An 8,864-nucleotide genomic window follows, 5' to 3' on the forward strand; every position below is an offset into this window, starting at 1 on the left:
TGGGTGGGGTGTGACCTTAACTCTCTGGGTGGGATGTGACCTTAACTGTCTGGGTGGGATGTAACCTTAACTGTCTGGGTGGTGTGTGACCTTAACTGTCTGGGTGGTGTGTGACCTTAACTGTCTGGGTGGGATGTGACCTTAACTGTCTGGGTGGTGTGTGACCTTAACTGTCTGGGTGGTGTGTGACCTTAACTGTCTGGGTGGTGTGTGACCTTAACTGTCTGGGTGGGATGTGACCTTAACTGTCTGGGTGGTGTGTGACCTTAACTGTCTGGGTGGTGTGTGACCTTAACTGCCTGGATGGTGTGTGACCTTAACTGTCTGGGTGGGATGTGACCTTAACGGTCTGGGTGGGATGTGACCTTAACTGTCTGGGTGGGATGTGACCTTAACTGTCTGGGTGGTGTGTGACCTTAACTGTCTGGGTGGGATGTGACCTTAACTGTCTGGGTGGTGTGTGACCTTAACTGTCTGGGTGGTGTGTGACCTTAACTATCTGGGTGGTGTGTGACCTTAACTGTCTGGGTGGGATGTGTCCTTAACTGTCTGGGTGGGATGTGACCTTAACTGTCTGGGTGGTGTGTGACCTTAACTGTCTGGATGGTGTGTGACCTTAACTGTCTTGGTGGGATGTGACCTTAACTGTCTGGGTGGGATGTGACCTTAACTGTCTGGGTGGGATGTGACCTTAACTGTCTGGGAGGGATGTGACCTTAACTGTCTGGGTGGTGTGTGACCTTAACTGTCTGGGTGGTGTGTGACCTTAACTGTCTGGGTGGGATGTGACCTTAACTGTCTGGGTGGGATGTGACCTTAACTGTCTGGGTGGGATGTGACCTTAACTGTCTGGGTGGTGTGTGACCTTAACTGTCTGGGTGGGGTGTGTCCTTAACTGTCTGGGTGGGATGTGACCTTAACTGTCTGGGTGGGATGTGTCTTTAACTGTCTGGGTGGGATGTAACCTTAACTGTCTGGGTGGGATGTGACCTTAACTGTCTGGGTGTGGTGTGACCTTAACTGTCTGGGTGGTGTGTGACCTTAACTGTCTGGGTGGGATGTAACCTGCTGGAGAACCTAACTGCCTGGGTTAACTACTTGGCTACTTGGTTAACTACTTGGCCTGGGTTAATTGCTTGTCTTCATTCTTATCTGAAAATTCGCAAACAAAAAGATGAACTTAAGCAATATCTGTGTTTACAAATAAAATCAAGAGAGTGACTGGAAGAGGAGTCAGTGCGCGTCAGACAACCGAGGAGGAGAGACGCTGGACGTGAGTGCTCTGGAGACAGCTCTTGTTGTGCCTAACAAGAGCCGTGTTATTGCCACAACTTGAGGAGAAGAAGATAACAGAAATGTTATGGAGAATCCTGCAGCCGTGATCTGAGTGGTCCACTTCTGTTTGCTATTCAAGAATATAGCGGGAATTTGAGAAGGCCAAAACGCTCTTGAAGTTGACTCGGGGATCTAGAAGATTTTTCATCATATGTAGTCATCTTTATTTGCATTTATTTCAAGATTCAGCTCTTGGACCCCGGCCCTCTATTGTCTCTGGTCGACTTTTGCAATGGCTTTCAACCCTGTTAATATATCTACTTTTGATGCTATGTATGGAATTGGTCTCAAGCACCTTAAATTGTTGTTCACACCTCTTGCCAAAATTAATGGATAAGGTTATCTTGAGGTTATCTTGAGATGATTTCGGGGCTTTGTGTCCCCGCGGCCCGGTCCTAGACCTGGCCTCCACCCCCAGGAAGCAGCCCGTGACAGCTGACTACAGCCTAGTACCTATTTTACTGCAAGGTAACAGGAGCATAAGGTGAAAGAAACTCTGCCCATTATTTCTCGCCGGAACCCGGGATCGAACCCGGGACCACAGGATCACAAGTCCAGCGTGCTGTCCGCTCGGCCGACCGGCTCCCAAGGTGCAGAGTCATGCTACAAAATGGTGTTCGGAGCTGAAACACAAGAGGTACAAGGAGGGACTAGAGACACTAAACATGCCAAAACTAGAAGATAGGAGAAAAAGAAAGCGACATGATCACCACTTACAAAATACTAACATGAAGGGAAGGGAACTATCAAGGGAAAGCGCCAAGCCATTATGCCTGTATAGCATTGGGAAGGTGTCAGGACGGGGAAGGGGGGGGGGGAGGAATGGTGCCCAACTACTTGGACGGTCGGGGATTGAACGGCGACCTGCATGAAGCGACACCGTCGCTCTGCCGTCAAGGCCAAACTTGAAGATGTCCACGCTCTCACACTTGAAGATGTTCACACTCTCACACTTGAAGATGTTCACACTCACACTTGAAGATGTTCACACTCACACTTGAAGATGTTCACACTCACACTTGAAGATGTCCACACTCACACTTGAAGATGTTCACACTCACACTTGAAGATGTCCACACTCACACTTGAAGATGTCCACACACTCTCACTTGAAGATGTCCACACACTGACTTGAAGATGTCCACACTCTCACACTTGAAGATGTCCACACACTCACACTTGAAGATGTCCACACACTCACACTTGAAGATGTCCACACACTCACACTTGAAGATGTCCACACACTGACTTGAAGATGTCCACACTCACACTTGAAGATGTCCACACTCACACTTGATGTCCACACTCAGACTTGAAGATGTCCACACTCACACTTGAAGATGTCCACACTCACACTTGAAGATGTCCACACTCACACTTGAAGATGTCCACACTCACACTTGAAGATGTCCACACTCACACTTGATGTCCACACACTCACACTTGAAGATGTCCACACACTCACACTTGAAGATGTCCACACTCACACTTGATGTCCACACTCACACTTAAAGATGTCCACACTCACACTTGAAGATGTCCACACTCACACTTGAAGATGTTCACACTCACACTTGAAGATGTCCACACTCACACTTGAAGATGTTCACACTCACACTTGAAGATGTCCACACTCACACTTGATGTCCACACTCAGACTTGAAGATGTCCACACTCACACTTGAAGATGTCCACACTCACACTTGAAGATGTCCACACTCACACTTGAAGATGTCCACACTCACACTTGATGTCCACACTCACACTTAAAGATGTCCACACTCACACTTGAAGATGTTCACACTCACACTTGATGTCCACACTCACACTTAAAGATGTCCACACTCACACTTGAAGATGTTCACACTCACACTTGAAGATGTTCACGCTCTCACACTTGAAGATGTCCACACTCACACTTGAAGATGTCTACACTCAGACTTGAAGATGTCCACACTCACACTTGAAGATGTTCACACTCACACTTGAAGATGTCCACACTCACACTTGAAGATGTCCACACTCACACTTGATGTCCACACTCAGACTTGAAGATGTCCACACTCACACTTGAAGATGTTCACACTCACACTTGAAGATGTTCACACTCACACTTGAAGATGTTCACACTCACACTTAAAGATGTCCACACTCACACTTGAAGATGTCCACACTCAAACTTGAAGATGTTCACACTCACACTTGATGTCCACAGTCACACTTGAAGATGTTCACACTCAGACTTGAAGATGTCCACACTCACACTTCAAGATGTTCACACTCACACTTGATGTCCACACTCACACTTAAAGATGTCCACACTCACACTTGATGTCCACACTCACACTTGAAGATGTCCACACTCACACTTGAAGATGTTCACACTCACACTTGAAGATGTCCACACTCACATTTGAAGATGTCCACACTCACACTTGATGTCCACACTCAGACTTGAAAATGTCCACACTCACACTTGAAGATGTTCACACTCACACTTGATGTCCACACTCACACTTAAAGATGTCCACACTCACACTTGAAGATGTTCACACTCACACTTGAAGATGTCCACACTCACACTTGAAGATGTCCACACTCACACTTGATGTCCACACTCAGACTTGAAGATGTCCACACTCACACTTGAAGATGTTCACACTCACACTTGAAGATGTTCACACTCACACTTGAAGATGTTCACACTCACACTTGATGTCCACACTCACACTTAAAGATGTCCACACTCACACTTGATGTCCACACTCACACTTAAAGATGTCCACACTCACACTTGAAGATGTTCACACTCACACTTGAAGATGTCCACACTCACACTTGAAGATGTCCACACTCACACTTGATGTCCACACTCAGACTTGAAGATGTCCACACTCACACTTGAAGATGTTCACACTCACACTTGAAGATGTTCACACTCACACTTGAAGATGTTCACACTCACACTTGAAGATGTCCACACACTGACTTGGAGATGTCCACACTCACACTTGATGTCCACACTCACACTTAAAGATGTCCACACACTGACTTGGAGATGTCCACACTCACACTTGATGTCCACACTCACACTTGAAGATGTCCACACTCACACTTGAAGATGTCCACACTCATACTTGAAGATGTCCACACACTCACACTTGAAGATGTCCACACTCATACTTGAAGATGTCCACACACTCACACTTGAAGATGTCCACACACTCACACTTGAAGATGTCCACACACTCACACTTGAAGATGTCCACACACTCACACTTGAAGAAAGAGTTCACAAACGGAAGATATCGGTTTGACTGAAAAGCTTTACTCTTCCAGCAAACACAAATCCCTTATTTTCCCGACACTTCCCACTCCAACTTCTCCAGAAATACAAACACAACTGTCAGGAAATACAACTTAAGAATGAGTGACGTGTATATATAATAGTGCCGCAGGTATACAGGATACAATATATCATAATCAGTCAAGGAATTTAATTAATTTACAATGGCTTTCTGACACGCTTTTTGAGTTGTATTAAAGTTCGCTTTATGTTGCATGAGCTGTGTGATGGGAGTGATTTTGATCCATTATCGTCCTGGAATCTGTTGACGGAGAGTGGTGAGAATGTAATATTTTTGGGTATAAATTCATTGAATGATTAGTTTCCATTTGTTGTTGAAATTGTATTCTGATCGCTAGATATTAATTGTATTTTGTTATTATGACTTCCTCTCGGGTAAATAATTGAATATAAACTTATGTAAACTATCCCAAGTCATAAATGTACTAAACAGACATTTGTGAATAAAGTTATTGAAATGAAATTGCTTGCGTCACAGCAATGGCAGCTGCTGTGGCTGACTTTCGGTCTCCAACTCCACATCAGTACTTGATATGACTCTCGCTGCAGGCCCTCTGTAGCGCAGTGGCCTTCCTATATAGTGTCACAGTACACACCGAATACAGATTTCCTTGCAGCGATGCTGAAGCTGATAGGGATGATCAGCATAGCTTGCTCTGCCAGAGCACAGAGCGCTGGCACTCGAAACACAATGAAGTTAGGGATATCATTCAGCGGAGCCTGACCAAAGCTGAATGCCCAGCAGAGAGAGAGCCCTGTTACCTAATGTATCATAGCTCAACCAACCTCGTTGGTCGCCCAGATGGAATATCAGTGCACCCCAGGATGAACTGTAAGCAGTTGGTGTGGGGAATACAAGTGAGTATCAACCTTGGCTAACACCTACATTGATCTTAGTGTTGCACATTCTTGTGGTGCAGCCAGAGCACTGGAGTACCACTACAGTTTTGTCTCTACTTGGCCTACAATGCAAGGCCCGATTTGATCAATAAACCAACTTTTCCTGAAGATATGTATTTTTCTCTATTTGTTTTCATGTGAAATGATAAAGCTTCCCGTCACTTGCTTTAAATATTTTATCAGATAATTTTTTTTAATTTGAGTTCAAATAAACGAAAAAATATAACCAAACCTACCCTACCCTACCTAACGTAACCTATCATAACATAACTTAATAATACATGTTCGTAATATAATATATTAATTTAAATAAGCCAACTGAAATTTCTTTTTTGTAAAATAACGAAAATCACTCTTCCTATTAAGCCTATTATTGTCCTATTATTGTTTCTTGCACACTTAGCCGAGTAGTTGGCTCTGGCATTTAGGAACGATATATATATATATATATATATATATATATATATATATATATATATATATATATATATATATATATATATATATATATATATATATATATATGTCGTACCTAGTAGCCAGAACGCACTTCTCAGCCTACTATGCAAGGCCCGATTTGCCTAATAAGCCAAGTTTTCATGAATTAATGTTTTTTCGACTACCTAAACTACCTAACTTAACCTAACCTAACTTTTTCGGCTACCTAACCTAACCTAACTTATAAAGATAGGTTAGGTTAGGTTAGGTAGGGTTGGTTAGGTTTGGTCATATATCTACGTTAATTTTAACTCCAATAATTTTTTTTTTACTTCATACATAATGAAATGGGTAGCTTTATCATTTCATAAGAAAACAATTAGAGAAAATATATTAATTCAGGAAAACTTGGCTTATTATGCAAATCAGGCCTTGCATAGTAGGCTGAGAAGTGCATTCTGGCTACTAGGTACGACATATATATATATATATATATATATATATATATATATATATATATATAGTGTTACAATAATCTCCTTCAAAAGAGATTTGGCCTGCTCTTTCCTATCATCATGTTACTTCAGTACATCTACAACATCTAGATACTACAAGCAAGTGTAGTATGTAGTGAGAAAAATACGTTTCTGCCAAGAGCAAGGTGGAGGTGGGAGGTGGAGAGCGAGACACTTGCTCTCCACCTCCCACCTCCACCTTGGTCGATCACCAAACCACCACTTCCAGCCAGCACGCTTCTGATTGGTGAATCGACGTCTGCACCTCTGCACTTCAGTGCCATCTACATAGCCGATGACTGAGCATGCACAATCCATTGGATTTTTTTTTTTTTTTTTTGAGATATATACAAGCGTTGTTACATTCTTGTACAGCCACTAGTACGCGTAGCGTTTCGGGCAGGTCCCTGGAATACGATCCCCTGCCGCGAAGAATCGTTAATATCCTGTGCTCTCAAAGCTGACACAACCATCTGATACACGCTCTGTTTAGTAGTGGATGTTCTCAGCCAGGGCTTTATTCTCAGCACATGTTAATTCATTTTTTGTCTTATTCATTTTAGAGTAACGTAACCATAGTTTTATATTATTTTATTTTTTGACTTTATAATCTTGTTTGTTTGCACTGTACATAGCCAAGGGATTATCTTTGTTCATATTTATTTTCAAGTTAATTAAAGTTTCATTGTTCATACGATTTATTTTGCATGTTTTCTCTTTCATTACCACAGAAGGCAACAGCCAAGCAGTCAACTATTTTTTGTAAATGTTATTGGCATTGACACCAGCCATTAGGAGGACTGCCGAACACCTACACTTCTTTTTTCTATCACAATATATATATATATATATATATATATATATATATATATATATATATATATATATATATATATATATATATATATATATATATATATATATATATATATATATATATATATATATATATATTATTAAATATGACCGAAAAAGTAAGATTAATAATTCTAACACGAATTTTCTCAATCTTTCGTACATTTCTTTTCACTGTTGGAGGTAAATCAAAAATCAATTTTCCAAAATTCATTTTTATTTCTAGTCTGACGCGACACGAGCGCGTTTCGTAAAACTTATTACATTTTCAAAGACTTTAGTTTACAAATACACAACTGAATAGAACTTACGCATCTCCGATTTTATATCTACATTTTAGTGAGGTGGATGGGGTGAGGTGGCATTAATAGGGTATTAATTTCATCAACACAAGACAGAACAAGAGGTGGCATTAATAGGGTATTAATTTCATCAACACAAGACAGAACACGAAACAATGGCTATTGAATAGAAGTGTTTGTAGAAAGCCTGTTGGTCCATATTTCTTGATGCTTCTATATTGGAGCGGAGTCTTGAGGTGGGTTGAATATAGTTGTTCATTAATTGGCTGTTGATTGCTGGTGTTGACTTCTTGATGTGTAGTGCCTCGCAAACGTCAAGCCGCCTGCTATCGCTGTATCTATCCATGATTTCTGTGTTGTTTACTAGGATTTCTCTGGCGATGGTTTGGTTGTGGGAAGAGATTATATGTTCCTTAATGGAGCCCTGTTGCTTATGCATCGTTAAACGCCTAGAAAGAGATGTTGTTGTCTTGCCTATATACTGGGTTTTTTGGAGCTTACAGTCCCCAAGAGGGCATTTGAAGGCATAGACGACGTTAGTCTCTTTTAAAGCGTTCTGTTTTGTGTCTGGAGAGTTTCTCATGAGTAGGCTGGCCGTTTTTCTGGTTTTATAGTAAATCGTCAGTTGTATCCTCTGATTTTTGTCTGTAGGGATAACGTTTCTAATAACAATGTCTTTCAGGACCTTTTCCTCCGTTTTATGAGCTGTGGAAAAGAAGTTCCTGTAAAATAGTCTAATAAGGGGTATAGGTGTTGTGTTAGTTGTCTCTTCAGAGGTTGCATGGCGTTTCACTTTCCTTCTTATGATGTCCTCGACGAAACCATTGGAGAAGCCGTTGTTGACTAGGACCTGCCTTACCCTACAGAGTTCTTCGTCGACTTGCTTCCATTCTGAGCTGTGGCTGAGAGCACGGTCGACACATGCGTTAATAACACTCCTCTTGTACCTGTCTGGGCAGTCGCTGTTGGCATTTAGGCACATTCCTATGTTCGTTTCCTTAGTGTAGACTGCAGTGTGGAAACCTCCGCTCTTTTCCATGACTGTTACATCTAGAAAGGGCAGCTTCCCATCCTTTTCCATCTCGTAAGTGAAACGCAGCACGGAACTCTGCTCAAATGCCTCCTTCAGCTCCTGCAGATGTCTGACATCAG

This window comes from Procambarus clarkii, chromosome 3 (assembly GCF_040958095.1).
Source record: "Procambarus clarkii isolate CNS0578487 chromosome 3, FALCON_Pclarkii_2.0, whole genome shotgun sequence".
Lineage (NCBI taxonomy): Eukaryota > Metazoa > Arthropoda > Malacostraca > Decapoda > Cambaridae > Procambarus > Procambarus clarkii.